Source organism: Periplaneta americana, chromosome 14 (genome assembly GCF_040183065.1).
Source record: "Periplaneta americana isolate PAMFEO1 chromosome 14, P.americana_PAMFEO1_priV1, whole genome shotgun sequence".
In the NCBI taxonomy this organism is placed as follows: Eukaryota; Metazoa; Arthropoda; class Insecta; order Blattodea; family Blattidae; genus Periplaneta; species Periplaneta americana.
Window position 1 is genome coordinate 134871315 of NC_091130.1, and position 20860 is coordinate 134892174.

A 20860-nucleotide genomic window follows, 5' to 3' on the forward strand; every position below is an offset into this window, starting at 1 on the left:
AATAAGTCATTACAACAATTGCCTACACGGAACACTTTAAACTTAAGGGAAGAGGGTGGTATTTTTTGGTGAAAAATTAGTAAATTTTCGGAAAATAAGATTTTTTCCTTAAAATACTCTGTGATATGTGTGGAATATATTGTATGATATTTTGTGGGTATTTGTGCCCTTATCGGATGTTGAAACGCCATTTTTAAACTTCTTGCTCTCTGGATTTTTAAATCACACCGCCCTTTGTTTGTTGTTTCCGGAACTTCATTTTTTTTCAAAACCAAATTTTTCTTTAAAATACTCTGTGATGCATGTGGAATACGTACATTGTATAACATTTTGTGGAGATCTGTGCTGTTATTGGATGTTGAGACGCCATTTTTAAAGTTCCTGCGCTCTGGATTGTTAAATCACACTCCCTTTGATTGCTGTTTCTGGAACTTTATTTTTTTGCTACATTGCCAGACAAAAAATCGATATAATTTTTGAAGTATTAAATATATATGTATGAAATTTAGAATACACATTCTCTAGACTACTAGGAAACTTTTCTCTGTAACAGAATTTCCCTAATTGATTTAATTTTAAAAATAAGTCTGTCTGTTTGCAAGAAAGAAAATAAAATAAAATGTTATTAAATTTTAATTGTTTATTTTACAAATGTAGGGATTAATATCAAAATTCTATTATAGACAGTTTGTAGAACATGCTTTTACAAATAAATTGTAACAAAGTGTTTGAATTTATCTTTAAAAATTGCTTAGATATATCGAGTTTAGTAAAATCCTGCACTGGGTACATTTTTGTTTTCAAATCTGGCTCCCAAAAATTTTTTTCAAAATATTTATATTTGGTTGAGTTGCTATAGCCATGAGCTCTCTACATACAAAAAATTAATATTTTACACCAAATAGGAAAAAAGTTTTAAAAAATACCATCCTCTCCCCTTAACTTAAACTTTTAAGATTACAACTTTAACGGCCAACTTACTCCTCTCAACACAACTAAAGCGAAACTGCAGTATCACTCATTGCTTGGGCGCCGAGAATCCAGACTCACTATTCCCGGTGAGCATGCCATCTCTTGGCGGGGAGTGGCTCCTGCAAATCCGAGCGTCCCCAACTAATCTCACTGTATTATCACAGTCTAGTATATACAGTCACGAAGCTCAATACGTAGTAAATATGCATCCATAGATAGTTGCTCACCACTAGGATCGCTAATATCGCCTCATTATAGACAATGCGAAATAGTATCGGCACAGTCTATTGTTTCTAGCACCCTCACAACTCAAGCTTCGTGACTGTATATAGTAGAGCGACTTGGGTGTCAGGCAACCAACATTTATGTACTGTTAGAAAATATAATTTATATATTAATTTTATATTTCCATTTCCTGCAATGTTCTGCTCACGAGACATAATCATATACTTTGTTCGAGATCGTGCGTATTTGCTTGGTTTCCACACAAAACCAATCCGCGGAAAGACTAAAATTTCACATTCAGTATTCCCAACCTAACACACATAACAATTTCCCTCTTCTTACCGCTTAAGTGACATATTGATTTTACTGCTTTAGGCTTTTAACATATTAATTTTAGAGACGTTCAATATAGTAATAATTATAAATTGGAAACTTACCACTGCAATTTCACCTAAATTGCACTGTTAATTATTGATTTTAAATATTTGCAAAAATTAAGTAAACTCTACAACTCCACTAAAGTTACTGCATTCGTGATGCAAGTAACATTAAGGAAGCCGTGAAAAAATCAACAAGATTCCAGACTCCATCATAGACTGGGGGGAAAAAAAAAGACAGACGTATATCACGGCCTGCTGGAGTATAATAAACACAGAAAACATTTTAAAGCAACAATGTTGAAGATAGATATTTTTGTTTTGCAAATTTGCCGTCATTGAACAGAAACCAAGATGGAGATTTCATTGCAATTCATTAGAAATTTCTCTTTCAGGTATGTAATAAACGATCTTCGCACAAAATAATGTACGATACACGAGCGGTATGTTTTCTTTCAATTCTCGGAAATTAAAAAAGCTCAACTACGTTTCGCTTTTTCAAACTTTTCCTCGAACATGAAAACTTCAACATACCGCTCTTGTAACGCATATTTCGGGATTTACTTCCAAACCTATCTCTTTACTTGCTTCAAGTAAAATTCCCGTGTTTTCCCTAATATGTTGTGGATTTTCTCCTAACATATTCACGTCATCCGCATAGACAAGTAGCTGACGTAACCCGTTCAATTCCAAACCCTCTCTGTTATCCTGAACTTTCCTAATGGCATATTCTACATCGTTCATTATTAAATCCTTCACCAAGTCACGTCCTTCTTATAGAGCTCTGCTTCAGAGACTGGGACATACCCAAAACTGTTCGTGCCGTGGTTCACTATGCATTTCACTTTCAACTGTTATTACAGCTGCTGCGGAAACAAGCAAATCATCGTTGGTGTACAATTTGGGACTGAATGCCATTTCCGTGGACGGTTTGAATTTTTGACAGAAATAACTGGCTTGTCTTGGCAACTGGCATAAAGCGGCATAATGTGGATGTGGCTATAGAAAATAATACAATTCTTTACATTTAGGTGATGGTTTAATTGTTGGGGCCCAGATCATTGTTGCAACACAGATGGTTCTGGAAGAGAAATATGTTTCTAAACTAGACATACCAGCTCTGCAAGCTGTAGGTTATGAAGGTGAGAACTGTGAATTTAAATTCTGAGATAACCACATCATTTTCTTTTACACGTGTGTGTGCGTGTGTTTGTGTGTGTGTGTGTGCGTGCGTGCGCGCGAGATTCGGTGTCCGCAAAATTACCCAGCCAGCTATTTCTCATCCCACCAAATTTCTGAATAGATGTCTGTACAGGCCGTCTCTCGATTGAAATTGGAAATTTGTCTAGAATTAAATGTTTCGTGAAAACGCAGAGAATTCTAACGAACAAAACAGAAATTTCAAATAATAATAATAATAATAATAATAATAATAATAATAATAATAATAATAATAATCATCATCCTTAACTCGACAACCCATCATGGGTCCTGGCTGTCCATAGGAGTTTCCGCCATTCATCCCTATTTCTAGCAACACTTATCCAGTTTTTAACTCCAATAGTTCCGACATCGTCCCTGATGCCATCCTCCCATCTGACCTTTGGTCTTCCTCTTCGTCTACTTCCCCCTGGTTCATATCGGAGGACTCTGATGGCTGGTCTAATCTCATTATATGACCAGCCCATCTCAGGCGTCCCATTTTTATAAAAGATTTTATATTGGGTTCACTGAATAGTTCATATAATTCATGATTATACCGGGCTCTCCATTCGTTATCTACATTGACTGGCCCAAAGATCGACCTTAAAACCTTCCGTTCAAAAATGTTTAATCTATGTATACCGGTATCCTCTTTTGTCATTGTCCAGACTTCTGAGGAATAATAATAATAATAATAATAATAATAATAATAATAATGGTAGTCCTTTGAAGATCTTAGCTTTAACGGGAGCTAAAAGGAAAACAATATTTCAGTTTAGATGTAGATTTTTAGGGATTTATTTCATGATCTTAAGTATGTGTGTGTGTGTGTGTTTATGTGTATGTGCTGTAAATCTGCCGATTTTACGTGACTCTATTAAAATGTAAACATTTCATTTTAACTGGTTTGAAGTAGCCTACCTGAAATACATACTTGATCATGGCCATGGTGTGAATATGACGTGTTTAAATTGATTTGTGTATTGCATGAGATTTTATAGACTTTTGAGTCCACACCTGTGGAGTAACGGTTAGCGCGTCTGGCCGCGAAACCAGGTGGCCCGGGTTCGAATCCCAGTCGGGGCAAGTTACCTGGTTGAGGGTTTTTCCAGGGTTTTCCCTCAACCCAATGCTGGGTAACTTTCGGTGCTGGACCCTGGACTCATTTCACCGGCATTATCACTTTCATCTCATTCAGACGCTAAATGATCTAAGATGTTGATACAGCGTCGTAAAATAACCTACTTAAAGAAATAGACTAATGAAGTTCAATTTGCAACACAATACTGACACGTGTTTATCGAATTTACGCCTTCCTCCAAAGCTGTAATGCAATTATGTCGAAATATCCTACGAGAAGGGACTTACCAAGGTTTACATACTAAAATAGTTACATTTACATTAATTTATTACTTAAAACAGTACAGACTTAAGGCACAGAGATCAATCCCAGCCTCCAATCAGTTTGAGTCTTAATACACTCTTGCATATACTGTCACTAAAGGGTGATTTAAATGGTGCTGATTTTATTAGCTTTGAACAAGCATCTTTAGTTGCTAGTCAATTGTCTTTTTTGCTTCCTTCCCAGCTTTTGTAATCTGTACTGCCTACATCCTCCTCTACATTTCAGAAATGCTAGCACATAAACAAAGCGTTTCTGCACATGGGTTTATTAGCAAAGTATGATCACATTGTACACATCTATCTACATCGAGCCTTGTAACATATATTTTTTACATCCTGTATATACTTCTGCTTTGCAAGATCTCCTACTCGAGGACAAAATTAACTTTCCAATTTTGTAAGCTTAAACATAATAATGTAGTTAAACTAAATCACCATTTTTGTAGATTCGAGATATCATTTCTTAGCCATTGAAATTATTGCTTTACTTAGTACATGAATGCAGTCTTCGTAAAATACATTTAATATTGAAGTTTCATGAAATTATCTGTAGTAATGTCACGAGAGGTCTGAGATTTATTAGGACTATTTCGTGAATAAAATAAAAATATAAATAATATATTCCTAAAATTCGATGACAAAATGTTAATAATTGTATATTTACGAATACTTAACCTATTCAGACATTGTGAAGTTGAAATAGATGAATATCGATTATTGAAATAAAGAAATTCGATGTTGTTATTCAGTAATGCCAATTGTTTTATTTCATTCACAAAATATAAATTTTATAAGCCACAATTATAGGTTAAGTTACCTGTGTGAGCAGGACCAATGTCAGCTGTGCCTTATTTCGACCATTACTCGTGCTACAGGAAAGCATTTTTTATAGCTCGACAAACGCATTCTCGCTGTAGTGTGTAATGTAACTAAAGCTTCATCTACGCAGTTCAATATTCCAGTCGCGTATGCGTGCAATCTGGGAAGAATATTGAAAGAGCCAAGTTTAAAAGGTACGTTCAATTAAGATCATGAAGATTTTGTGTCTACATGGTGCTCAGTTTTGAACGTCGTCTTCACTGCGTAAATATATTAATTAATATTAAATATCAATCTTGCATTCATTGCTTTAAAGTTGAAAGAAAAGTTTAACCGTGTATTTGCATCTTAATGTATTCATGATCATCAATTTACGGGGAAACAGTTGGCGACAACGACTAAACAAAAGAACGACCATGCGATAAATTGATAGCGATAAATCTAGGTGCAAAAATTATCGCGATGTCTGACTGTGATTGGTTGGAATTCAAAATTTCATTACACTTCATTGGTCGAAAATGGAATGACGTCATATAAACGAAATTATAGTCAATAATATTAAATTTAAGTCAGATTTTAAAAATGATTCACCATTCTTGTTGCTGTTCTAAATTTGTTTGAAAATATTGTTATACAGTAAATAAAAATATATTTATTAAAATTCTGTAACTAGGTATTTAATAGAAACAACCTACGCTTGTTTATTTTCAGGTGTGTTTGGATTCATTCTTTTGGGCTTATTCCTTATACCAGCCAATTTTATCAAAGTGCCAGAACCTTTTAGTCACAATTCTCGAGACACTTTGGAGGATCTGGGAGGTGCATTTACACAGATGGGAAACAATTTCTGGATAATTGTCTCTTTTATAGGTATTTATAGAGATTATTTTGCGTGAGATGTTCTTTCATTTATAAATACAATCATATTTTACGAACCATCCCATTCAGCTCCCGACCAGGAACACGCGCACGAGCCATGCATGTATGGCCTGCGTAGAGCCCATTTTTTGAAGATACAGTAAATTCACGGAAGTACAGATGCCTCAAACTAGCAAGCTGTCTCGTTCGCGCAGGCGCATAGAGCACTTCTCCCCTACCACTGCCCGCCTACTGCTGTGCACTGTGGACTAGAACGGTACAGCTCAGTTCTAACAACAGTTGAGAAGGCTGCATAGGGAGGGAACATCTTGAATACATTGTCAAGAGGTCAACTTTTCAGATAATATGACTATACCTGGGTATCGGAGCCTAGGTGGGCCCCCTCCGTTAGCTCTACTACTTCCCCTCTCCAGGCAGCTTCCTAGTTTGAGGCCTCTGTACCATGCACAAATACTTTCACTATTTTTTAATGATTTTCAGATACTGGTAATGAGAAACAAAATGTATATTTTCAACAAAATTCTGTCATAGCACAGACCACATAAATACTGGGCTAATGTAATTTTTATCTAGAAATCTTATCAAAGACAGATAGCGTCACTGAATGTAGGTAGATCAGAATTATGTAATGATTGTTATTTTCGTAATTCCAAATTATAATTTATTGCTTCCTAGAATAGACCACATAAATACTGAATTAATGTAATTTTTATCTAGAAATATTATTAAAGACATAGAGCATCACTGAATGTAGGTACATCGGAATTATGTAATGATTGTTATCTTCGTAATTCCAAATTAGAATTTATTGCTTCCTGGAATAGACTACATAAATACTGGGCTAATGTAATTTGTATCTAGAAAACTTATAAAAGACAGAGAGCATCACTGAATGTAGGTAGATCGGAATTATGTCATAATTGCTATCTTCGTAATTCCAAATTAGTAATGTTGGTTTTTGATGATAGGATAATTTTTAGAGGGCTATAGCCCACACATTTCCCAGACCTTACCGTGCAGTGGCGATTCCTTCATGAAGGATATAAGGATGATACTACAGTTTAATTTCGTGCCTCTGAGGATAGAAAACATTTTAATTACAGATTTTGATTTTCAATGCGTCCCAACGTAATAATTTCCTTTAAGCTTCCTCTTTCTGTCGCGACTTGTTACAACTGCACAGCTCAGAAATAATTTCCGAGGAACCATCCAAATATCTTACAGCAAACGGTTTTTTCTAGCAGTGAAGTTAGGGAACAGAGGAGAGTGCGGAGGGCGGGCTATGGCTTGAGTTTAACAGCGTTTGAGGATATGACCGCGTATCCTAAAACTACGACCCTTCTTTCTGGATGATGGAGACCCTCTCAGAGACTACAATAAGAATTTTCAAGTACCCTTGTAGCCTTCTTAAATGCAGTTCATTGGTAATTTTAAAAGAATAGAATAAACAAAATAATAACTAATTTAAAATGATATAATATAAAAAATAAAATGAATAAAAAACAAAATTACACGAAAAAAATTAAATAAGCTATAATAAATACAAGAATAAACAGGACTTTCAGATGACAGGACAGCCGAAAGAATATCTGAAGTTGTATTTGATCATTTATAAGAATTTAACTGTAGCAAGAAATTAATTGCGCAAACGTACGACGGAGCATCGGTAAATATCGGACAGTACAATGGCTTAGGAGCCATCTTCGCAACTAAAAAGGGACGGAGAATCGAACTTCACTACAAATAAATTGCCAGGTCCAGAATGGTGAGTCAAAGACTAACATAGGCCTACTTGAATTGATTTTGCATGGTCTATTATTATTACTATTATTATTATTATTATTATTATTGTTATTGTTATTGTTATTATTATTAATACTATTATTACTACTAATATTATATTATTATTATTATTATTATTATTATTATTATTATTATTAATTTCTGTCTTGGTCATCAGTCGTTAATCTCATATCCTGCATACAAAAATATCTAGAATCAATGAAAAAATATCACGAGTCGCCACTGTTACCGTGTGCGTGGGGTACTTAAAAAATAGGATCTACAGAAATAACTTCCACATTATAGACGAATTTGAAGACAAAATAGGAAGACAGACAGAATAATTACGGAAGAAGAACTTTTATGTGTGTATGAAAGTTTCCAGGAATGTGTGAAAGCAAATGGACATGACATACTTAGTGCTTATACAGGGACATCATTTTATTTTTACTAACATTTGTAATATTAACCTGGCTATACCTTCGTATCAATGGTTGAGAATCGGAAACACCGTTTGCTACTCCCTTCCACGACTTGAATTCGATGATACTGGCGTAATATACAAACAAATCACTTTACTAGGTATAGGAGGGAAGAAAAGTAGTTCATCCATTTACGTAAACTAGGAAATATCACGCTTTTGAGTTTAATAATTTTCATCAGGTTTTTGTTTACTCAAAATACAGTACAGTATTAACAATGAGTGTTCTTACCCACGAACTGAACTGTCCATGCGGACGTATTCATTATGAAGTGTATACTACACTGTCTACAGCAGATTAGCGTACAATATATAAAACGAAGTTAAATTGAAAAATAATCATATTATGGATATTTAAACACATTTTTGAAAATGGTGGCCGTTCATTTCGATACAGGCTTCAGTTCTACTGTGCTTATTATCGCACTATAGACTATTGTACCTAACTATCAGTAACTCATGCTGAATTAATTCTGTACCTACTGTATAAAAGAGTACCTTACGTACTGTAAATGCAATCTTCACTTCTGCCCGATCAGTGGTTATGTCGCAGGGTCGTAGAAAGGGAGGAAATCACGTGACAGTTAATTACTTAACGAGGCCCTTTTATTTAAGTTATTCTAAACAGTTGTATGAATATAATATTACGTAGACGTCCAATTCCTAACAGAAATTAATGTTCTCAGAAAAGAGCTAAGACAGCCCAGCCACTACCCTTTACAGAGACGCGAATAGAAGCAGGTGGGGGAAACCGGGATGCGACGTAGGCAAATGGACAGTACTTGTGCGAAAATGATTCAATATTGAAAGCTCTTTCGTCACTGGAAAACGCGAACATATTTTTGGAACGTACTGTTTACTATGACCGTAAGGCTATTATGACTGTAGGCCCCTATATGCGGTTTTGGATCTGAAGGACGGTTGAACTTCATTAATAGAAGGGGTGGGAGTGAAGTATATTCAAAAACTCAGGTACAATAAAAATTGAAGTAAAAATAAAATGATGTCCCTGTACAAATAAGTCGTGGGAAATGGCTTGAAATGAATCAAGGCTCTCTCTGAGAGTTATGTTTCTTATGAACTTTCAGCCAAAAATTAAAAAAGCTGACATTCACTCTAAATGTTTTTTCCAAGCAGAGTCATGCGATATCTCGACAAGCTGATCTTCATCCTTTCCAGTGAGATTGTGAGTCACCATGCCAATAAAGGGAATTTGAATTCACATATAAATTGTTAGAATTAGGAATCGGAAAATAATCTCTGCGTTCATCTTTATTCGTATTATGATGGTGATTATGACAACTATCCATTATAGACAAAACTTAAGAAATGTTTGAGGTTATTATGTTCAAACTTAGAGTCTTACACCACAGTCTAGTATATACAGTCACGAAACTTGAGTTGATGAGTGTACTAGGAACAATAGACTGTGCAGGTACTATTTCGTATTGTCTGTAATGAGGCGATAGTAGCGATCCTAGTGGTTAGCAACTATCTATGGATGCATATTTACTACGTATTGAGCTTCATGACTGTATATACTAGACTGTGCTTACACTATTTATTAATCTTAATAACACACAAAGACTGTTGACAACAATAGGACGAATATATGCGCTTCCGACATTATTGACACATAAAAAATTAAATAGGTTATTATGTTCAAACTTAAAGTCCTACACCACAGTCTAGTACGGTATATACAGTCACGAAGCTTGAGTTGATGAGTGTACTAGGAACAATGGACTGTGCAGGTACTATTTCGTATTGTCTGTAATGAGACGATAGTAACGATCCTTGTGGTTAGCAACTATCTATGGATGCATATTTACTATGTATTGAGCTTCGTGACTATATATACTAGATTGTACTTATACTATTTATTAATCTTAATAACACACGAAGACTGTTGACAACAATAGGACGAATATATGCGCTTCCGACATTATTGACACACAAAAAATTAAATAGAAATCCTTCTGAAGGAAGAAAACATTCCCCTATTTAGAATAATTGCGGAATTCAGAATGAGGTTTGGGGACCCTTTGGGGGTCCGCGGACCCCACTTTGAGAACCACTGATTTAATATACTGTGAACACCGCTTATTTTAATAACGAATAATGGTATCAATCGGTTTATGTTATAATTTCTACGAATTCCCATACAGACTAATAAGAAAACATTAAAATAATTTCGTTTACTGTGATTATAGATTCGGTTAATGTTATCACAATTATCCTTCAAAGATGGAAGACCAGTCAGCATAGGTAGTACTCCTCCCACACTTTCTCTTTTAGACGACGAAAGATGTTTCATCTCTAATGTTAGTGCAGTAATTTAGTTTCTGCCTTTGCATGAGAAGTTCTCAACCGCCAACGAATCCAGAAATGCGGCAAGTATTAGATGTTGTTGTTGTTGTTGCTGTTGTTATTGTTGTTGTTTTATAATGCCAGGCGTTTGACAATAAAGTCATTTGACCTCTTGCACACCAATATTTTTCAAAGATATTGTCATGGTCAGCCACTGAAGCACAGATTGAGGTGTTCCGAATCCATTTCTTGATTTGAGTTGCACAATGGGTGTTAGGGGACTGATATATTCCAATTCTATGCAGGTGTTTGGCCAAACAGTCATGGCCTGTTGCCAATCTAAATGTAACTACAGACGATTTTCGTGGTAAATTAGGAATTAACTGTGGATTATGATGCAGAGAGTTCCATTTTTTCCCTTGAGTTTGTGTTATCAAATTTTGTTTGTTGAAGTCTAAATAGGTAGATGTAATAAATATTTTCACAGAGTAATAGGTAGATTTAGTAACAGGTCTGTAAGTAGCAGTGCTGCCCTTTTTTGCTAAAGCATCCGCATTCTCGTTTCCCAGGATTCCACAATGGGATGGTATCCATTGGAATACAATTCTTTTATTGAGTGATATTAATTGAGAGAGCATTTTAGTTATTTCTGCTGTTTGAGATGAAGGTGTGTGTTTAGAGACTATTGATAGAATAGCTGCTTTTATGAACAAAGCTAAACGCAAGATAAAACAAAACTTTTTTGTATATTAAGTATTTAAATTGTAGCAATTGTATTTAAATAATAGTATATCTATGTGTAAAATTATAAAGTGTTTAATGTAAGGGTTTAAATGATTACATGTATGTACTTTGTCTGTGAACTATAATATAATACATATCATATAACATACCGACCTAAAGAAGAAAAATCGGTGCATTTAAATTCTTTAAAATCAGAAAATGAAAAATAAATAATGAAATATAATTCAAATTACCAAATCAGAGTAGTTTGCTTTATATAGAAATTTAAACAAAACATATAACTACAATTTATTGCATTATACAAAGTCATTACTAGAGCATTATTTGCTATACTATTCTTAAGCAGTAAAAGATCATTAATAATGACAGCTGAGGTGGTTCAATTTAACAGGATATCAAGTACGTGATAATCTAATAAGGAAACTGATAGTGAGCTCATGTCGAAACCTCCCGTCAATTTGTGAAAATTATTAAATCTACACAACAGACATACAAATATATAAAAATATACATCTTGATTACACAAGTTTAACACTTTTATCACTAAAGATTTGGTAAATTTGTTACAGGATTCTTTATTCATAAAAGAATAAAATCAGCAGTAAAAAAAGGTCGAATTTATCAGTGATAGGTTATCGTATTTAGTACTTAAGGGTAATTTAGTTTCTGCTTTCTTTGCATTGAGAAGTTCTCAACCGCCAACGAATGTAGAAATGCAGCAAGCATTACATGTTTTGGGACGTGATATTCAGTACAGGTCAGAGGGCTTTCAAAAGCATGAGTATGAAAGATTCATTAATAAACTCCTGCGGGAAAATAAAAAAAAAAAGCAAACAACAATTAATGATTATTTTAAGTGATTGAAAGAATTGACTATCCGTAATACTGTGTTATAACTTAGTTTACTGCATAAATTAGTTATATTTATGATTGTAGTGTAATTACAGGCTATGTAGTAAATACAGTAACTTTCAATTTGAATTCTTCGGATACTATTATCAATCGGTTAATGTTATCAGATTATCTGTATTCCAGAGTGATCATAATAAGCAGTGTTCACTGTATTCTAAAATTAGTCTTTTTTGTTTAATGGTTTTTACGTAGTCATTGTTGATTTGTTTCAGGTGCTATTATAAGCATAGCGTTTTTCAACTTTGCAGGCATTACTATTACCAAAGAGCTATCAGCTACAACCAGAATGATTCTTGACTCTGCACGAACATTAGTTATTTATCTGACTACACTTGCGCTAAGATGGCAAGCTTTCTTCTGGTTGCAGGTAAATATATTCCCACCGAATTCTTACTGTATTTTCGTAACACAACACTTAGAGAAAACAGATAAAGGTTGAGAGAGAGAATGGCAGAAGTAATATGTTGATGATTTTAAGTTTTGCGCTTTATAATCTCCCCCCCCCCCACCCCAAAATTATGAATCTTATTAGACAACACAAATGAGAGGAATTTGCATGTTGTCAGCAGTGGCGTAGCATGAAATTTTGAACAGGGGAAGCTAACTCAAGTTGTCTTTCATGTACATATGAGAAAACGTATTACAAAAATATAGTCTTAACCCATAATTGATCAGGTGGTGACTGTGAGTACCCCAGCCATTGTAAGAAAAGAAGCCTGCGCCAGAAGGATGTGCGGATATATACAGGGACATCATTTTATTTTTACTTCAATTTTTATTGTACTTGAGTTTTTTAATGTACTTCACTCCCACCCCTTCTACTAATAAAGTTCAACCGTCCTGCACATAGAACCAAGGCCGCATATACAGTCATAGTAGCCTTACGGTCACAGTAAACAGTACGTTCCAAAAATATGTTCACGTTTTCCATTGACGAAAGAGCTTTCAATATTGAATCATTTTCGCACAGGTACTGTCGTCCATTTGCCTACGTCGTATCCCGGTTTCCCCCACCAGCTTTTATTCGCCAGCTAGTGGTTGGGCTGTCTTAGCTCTTTTGTGAGAACACTAATTTCTGTTAGAAATTGGACGTCCACGTAATATTATACAACTATTTAAAATAACTTAAATAAAAGGGCCTCGTTAAGTAATTAACTGTCACGTGATTTCCTCCCTTTCTACGACCCTACGACATAACCACTTGGACGGACAGTAGATAGTATGTCTGAGTAATTTTATCTTTTCGGATATGGCAGAAGTGAAGATTTAATTTACAGTACGTAAGGTACTCTTTTATAGAGTAAGTACAGAATAATTTCAACATGAGTTACTAGTTACGAAGGACGAAACTGGTAATTGGGATTAGGTACAATAGTCTATAGTGCGATAAAATGCACATTAGAACTGAAGCCTGTATCGAAATGAACGGCCACCATTTTCAAAAATGTGTTTAAATATCCATATTACGATTATTTTTCAATTTAACTTCATTCTCTACATTGTACGCTAATGTGCTGTAGACAGTATAATATACACTGCATAATGAATACGTCTGAATGGATAGCTCAGTTCGTGAGTAAAAACAGTCATTGTATTTTGATTAAACAAAAACCTAATGAAAATGATCAAACTCAAAAGCGTGATATTTCCTAGTTTACGTAAATGGATGAACTACTTTTCTTCCCTCCTATAAGTTACCTAGTAAAGTGATTTGTTTGTATTTTACGCCAGTATCATCGAACTCCAGTCGTGGAAGGGGGTAGACAACGCCGTTGATCCAAAGGTATAGCCAGGTTAATATTAAAAATGTTGGTAAAAATAAAATGATATCCCTGTATATAATTTTTTCATAGCTTATTATGCTGCCTGCGTCCCTAATTTTGAAGAAAACCTAGTTAAAGCAAATAAAAGTACTTGATTATATAAATTAAAAATTCAGTTTGATTATCTGAGTGCTACGATACAAGTTTCTAAGCTGGGGTAAGTGCAATCCCCAACTCACCAGTTACGTGACTAGAAAAATATCTCACCACTTACGGGTTAAAATAAATAATAGTCAATGTCAAGTCAGCAGTCCGAAGATTGGTTAGAACCTCGTAAGTAACATCAATAAGGCATGACTTCAAATAGTACGTACAGTAGTAACATATGATTCCACGGTTTACACATATCTCTTAACAAATAGACACGTATAGTATAACATTAGCTCACTCCCTGTCATACTTAGAGGAATCACAATATTAACGGTCATTACGTAAGTATGCGTCTGTGTTTTGGTTGTGTCCTTCAGTGACAGTCAGTGGCGTAGCATGACATTTTGAGCAGGGGACCTTCAATGCTACATCTCTTCCCGCTTAGACCGAGTAAATGACGCTATAGATAAATTGAACGAAGACATTGACTCGATTGTGACATGGACAAAGAAACTCCGTCTTAAAATCAATCCTGGAAAGACACAAGCAATTATATTAGGACACAAACGGCAAACCGACGCTGTAAAACACCTCGACATTTCCCCTGTTAAAGTAAGTACAGTGCATATCCCTTTCAGTTCTTCAGTAAAAAATCTTGGCATTCACATGGATAATAATCTCAACTGGGACATGCAAATCACAGAAACCTGCAGAAAAGTATATTCTATTATCCATGTGCTAAAAAGGATAAATGTTCATCTTCCCTCTTGCTTAAAAAAGTCACTTGTGCAGACACTTGCATTTCCCTATTTCGACTATGCGGACATTTTACTGACTGACCTCTCCAGCGACAACAAAATGAAACTTCAACGTGCTTATAATTTGTGTGTACGTTTTGTAAGCAATGTTCGTAAATATGATCATATTACCCCATCCCTGGAAGCAATAGGTTGGCTTAAACTAGATAAGAAAAGAAATTTACATTCACTTCTCTTTCTCTTCGAAATCTTGAACTCTTCTATTCCTTCGTACCTATCGTCTCGCTTCACTTACCTTTCTTCCCACCATAATCTGAACACACGCTCTCGTCATGAAACAATACTAACAATACCATCCCATCGCACCTCCTCATACTCATCTTCTTTCACAATAGCCCTGCCAAGACTCTGGAATTCGCTACCTGCTAGCATCAGGGACTGTCGAAATAAAATTGAATTCAAACGAAAACTTACTAGGCGCTTGGTCAGTAATTGATTACTTGTAAATAGTTTCTTTAATCTATCACAAAATATTTCAGTATTCAGTAATTTCATCACTATACAATTTTGTTCTTCTAGATTTAATTTGTAATTCAGTAAATATAAAATATTCTTTGTTTCTCTATGATAAATTATCTAGCTTTAATTATTCAGGTAATCTTTTCGTACTTTGATTTTATTGTAATTGTAAATTTAATACTAACTGTAATATTATTTGTAATTGTAATTGTAAATTTAATACTAATTACAATTTTATTGTTGATATTGTAGTTGGAATCTCCTGGTAGAGGGGCAGAGAAGGCCTGACGGCCTTATCTCTACCAGGTTAAATAAATAAATACTACTAATACTACTACTAACTCAAGTTGTCTTTCATGTACGAGGAAACGTATTGCAAAAATACAGTCTTAAAATAAATAGTAGTCGATGTCAAGTCAGCAGTCCGAAGAATGGCTGGAACCTCATAAGCAACACCAATGAGGCATCACCTCAAATGGTAGTAAAATATGATTTCATGGTTTACACATATCTCTAAGAAATAGACACATACAGTACGTATAATTTAACATTAGCTCACTCCCTGTCATATTTAGAAAAACCACACTATTAACGGTCAATAGTTAGAGTGTTAGTAAAATTACATCAATCAACTTTAAAAGCCACCGGCGTAGCTCTGTCGGCTAAGGTGCTTTCCTGCCGATCCGCAGCTGCGTTCGGGTGCGGGTTCGATTCCCGCTTGGTCTGATTATCTGGTTGGGTTTCTTCCGAAGTTTTTCCCAAACGTAAGGCAAATGTCAGGTAATCTATGGCGAATCCTCGGCCTCATCTCGCCAAATACCATCTTGCTATCACCAATCCCATCGACGCTAAATAAGCTCGTAATTGATACAGCGTCGTTAAATAACCAAGTAAAAAAATCAACGTTAAAATCTTTATTAGTAGATTATTTTAGACTACATAAATTGATGTCAGGAACTGTTATTTCAGTCATTATTTATTATATCAGCTACAGTGCACACTAACACTTCAATTGAACACAACTCACGAAAGGGATAACTCGGAAGCTAATTCTTTCCAATGCTGAAGCTAGCTTCTTGAGAGCCTTGCGACCAGTGTACTTTAGTTAGAAAGGGATGGAAAATCTGCGGGGTGAGTTAAACAGAAGAGTGTGTGAAAGAAACCAGTCTGTGGAGTAGATTGGAAGCTGGTGTGTGCAGGCTTCATGTTTACTGCTTCATCACAAATCATTCTGAGCTGTCGCATCACAATATTTAAGGCGTACATATAAATTGTATTAAAATTAATAAATAATTTTGTTCATAAACTGCAGTTTAATATGGAGTTATTAACTGGGGAAGCTGAGCATTTTAGCTTACATTGACGCTACGCCACTGGCGACAGTAAGGGAGTCGGTCATTTGTTTTCTAAATCACACTTTTTTTCGTAAGGCAGTCTTGATAATAGAACTGTCCTAAAAAATTCAAGTAAATCGGTGTCAGGAACTGTTATTTCACTCATTATTTATTATATCAGCCACAATGCACACTAACACTTCAACTGAACACATCTCACGAAAGGGATAACTCGGAAACTAAATTGTTTTCAATATAAAAGCTAGCTTCTTGAGAGCCTTGCGACCAGGGTAGTTTAGTTAGAAAGGGATGGAAAATCTGCGGGATGGGTTACACAGAAGAATGAGTGAAAGAAACCAGTCTGCTTGGAAGCTGGTGTGTGCAGGCTTCTTGTTTACTGCTGCATCACAAATAATCCTGAGCTGCCGCATCACAATATTTAACGCGTAAATATAAATTCTATTAAAATCAATAAATAATTTTGTTCATAAACTGCAGGTTTATTATGAAATTATTATTAACTGGGGAAGCTGAGCTTTTTAGCTTACATTAACGCTACGTCATTGGTTGTCAGATTGAAATACCGTCAAATGAGCAAACTTGGAACAGTGTTTTAACTTGTGTGTATGTATTTATTCACACTGCAATGGGTATATACCCGGTGGCAGTGGTAACTAATTACACTCAATAATGACAATAATAAACTTATTAATTAAAAATACAATTAATGATAATACTAATAATTAATACTAATAATAATAATAATAATAATAATAATAATAATAATAATAATAACAACAACAACAAGGAATATACTAAATTAAATGAAACGATCACTTAAAATAACATTTGAAATATTCTAATTTGTATCTTAAAACTAAGATCGAACTAAAACCCACGAGTATATGTTCATATCTGCACAAGTACCTTTCAACATTACACTCATTTCGCTGTCAACTCACTCACTGCACTGGAACTACGACACATTTCACTGATTCTATCCTGATTTCACTAACACTTCAAAAACATTTCACTGTTCAAATACTTTGCACTGCCACTATAACCTATACAGCTTCACTGACAGGAACACGTTTCACTTACACAGCACACTTCACTGACACGACATACTTCTTCACTGATACAACACACTTCACTGACACAACATAATTCTTCACTGATACAACACTTCAATAACAACATATCATTTACACCCTTTAAGTACTGTGTATAATTACCGTCTATTAGTAAGGTCCTTAAGCCTATTTTTAAATACATTTTTGGTTGTTGGTAAAGCCTTTAGTAAGTCTGCAGGTAAAGCATTCCAGTCCCTGATAGTACGATTGAGAAAAGAAAACTTTCCAGTGTCCGTCCTCTGCCTTCTTTCCCTCAATTTATATGAGTGGTCGTTCCTTGAAGAGTAATTTGGCGGCTGCAACCTATTTTTTATTTCTTTCCAGGCAGGCTCACCTCTGTATGTTTTGAACAGTGCGCATAATCGAATTCGCGTTCTCCTGTCCGTGAGTGTGTCCCATTTTAATGGTGAATTTTTCCGACAACACTTAAGAGCCCGTTTTTGAATCTTTGGAAGATTATCATAGGGTATTTTCGTTTCGTCACATTGGCAGCATAATCTTCACTTGTTAATTTGTTGTGCAGCACATTGGTTCTATTACAGTTTGCTGTTACTGTGACAAAACGAAAATATGCTATGATAATGTCCCAAGTTAAAACATTGTTCCAAGTTTGCCCATTTGACGGTAAATAAAACACAACTACTGTAATGTGATTCAATGTCTGTGTTTTTTCTATGTTGATTTTTGCGATTTTTCGTATCCTTAATCTTTGCTTAAGCAGCAGATAAATAAAGAATAACAAAATATGCGTTTATATGCGCTAAAAAGCTTAAATATGCATTAACCCCTCAAATATACATATATGCATAAAATATTGACGTTTGTTTACAAATAACTTGAAATCATTTATGCAATGGTAGCATATAATTTGCAACTAAGGAATAAAATATGCAAATATGCTAAAATCCGCCCCCTAGTTATAATATAATTAAAGTCGTAATACAGGGACATCATTTTATTTTTACTAACATTTCTAACATTAACCTGGCTATACCTTTGGATCAGCGGTTGAGAAGCGTAAACACCGTTTGCTACTCCCTTCCACGACCAGAGTTCGATGATACTGGCGTAATATACAAAAAAATCACTTTACTAGGTATAGGAGGGAAGAAAAGTAGTTCATCCATTTACGTAAACTAGGAAATATTGCGCTTTTGAGTTTGATCATTTTCATTAGGTTTTTGTTTAATCAAAATACAGTACAGTATTAACAATGGGTGTTTTTACTCACGAACTGAGCTGTCCATTTGGACGTATTCATTATGCAGTGTATATTATACTGTCTACAGCACATTAGCGTACAATGTAGAGAATGAAGTTAAATTGAAAATTAACGAAATATGGATATTTAAACACATTTCTGAAAATGATCGCCGTTCATTTCGATACAGGCTTCATTTCTAATTTATCGCACTATAGACTATTGCACCTACTTCCAATTACCAGTTTCGTCCTTCGTACCAGTAACTCATGTTGAAATAATTCTGTACCTACTCTATAAAAGAGTACCTTACGTACTGTAAATTCAATCTTCACTTCTGCCCGATCCGAAAAGATAAAATTACTCAGACATGCTATCTACTGTCCGTCCAAGTGGTTATGTCGCAGGGTCGTAGAAAGGTGAATAATCACGTGACAATTACTTAACGAGACACTTTTATTTAAGTTATTTTAAACAGTTGTATAATATTACGTAGGCGTCCAATTCCTAACAGAAATTAATGTTCTCAGAAAAGAGCTAAAACAGCCCAGCCTTTACAGAGAGGCGATTAGAAGCGAATGGATGAAACCGGGATGCGACGTAGGCAAACGGACGATAGTACCTGTGCGAAAATATGATTCAATATTGAAAGCTCTTTCGTCACTGGAAAACGCGAACATATTTTTTGAACGTACTGTTTACTATGACTATATGGAGCCTTGGTTCTGTGTGGAGGACGGTTGAACTTTATTAGTAGAAGGGGTGGGAGTGAAGTGCATTAAAAAATTCAGATACATTAAAAATTGAAGTAAAAATAAAATGATGTCCCTGTATATCCACGGGGTAGGACGCTTTGTGCTATATAGATGATTGTCTGCAAAGATCAATATATATATATATATATTGCTTTCATGTCCAACACCGAATTTACAACGAAATCTCTTTATAATTTTATTGTATATTATTTTCGTAATTTTTTGGCACAACATCGTACACTAATAAGACGTATCAGTGTGCAAAATTTGAAGGTCCTACGTAACCTTCAAGTGTTGAACGTTCCCTTGTGAGTTCCAGAACTCCAAATAAATCCAATTTCAATGCTGGTAATGTCCGTTTTCCTTTTCATCACTATATCTCTAGGAAGGAACGTATAAGCAGGATGCTTCCATTAACATTATCTTCTGTTTCTGAATTGTATGTTTACATGTATGCTGCAGGTGCCTGGGTTTATCATCTTACTTATTGGAATGGCGTTATACAATAATTTGTTTGGAAGGCATATTTTTTGTTGGAAAGCAAACGAAAATTCTGATTCTGAAGAAAGAAGACAAGCTACTGTAAACTCGGCTCTTAAAGAATCATCATCCTCTATTAATAAGTCTCAAGAAGGAAGATCTAGCTCATAGAAAAGTACATGAGATCCGATCTGTGACATAATATTTAGAAATAAATAATCATATACCTGTACTGTATATTATTATGTCTCCTACACCAGGGACGGGTGAATGAAGCAGAATAGTTTGCTCTCTCTCTGTCTATGCATTCTGTCTATGTCAAAGCAAGCGCATTTTTCTGACCTTGACGTCGTGCGCGGGCAGCAAGCGCTATGTATGGGAAGAGGAAGGGTTGTGTATATGAATAAGCAACCTGTTGGATTAAGAAAACAGTGGTGCACAAACTTCAAACGGAGCGTGAAATTTTATGTCGTTATTTTTATATGGCTTCTTTCTGTTTAATATTATCTATATTGTCTGTAATGTAAAACAAAAGTACTAACACTGATTTCTTAATATTGCACTTGTGTTTTAAATCTTAATAACATAATAGAGAGTTAAGAAGGAATATTCACTTAAATTCCATAGTAGTAATATTATACTGTATTAAGTGGATGAAA

General features: G+C 34.9%; 1 pseudogene; it reads left to right on the top strand.

Annotated features, from left to right (window-relative positions):
- LOC138713024 (solute carrier family 35 member F6-like) overlaps positions 1–20372 on the top strand; it is a 39895-nt pseudogene extending 19523 nt beyond the window's left edge.
- The last annotated feature ends 488 nt before the right edge of the window (positions 20373–20860 follow it).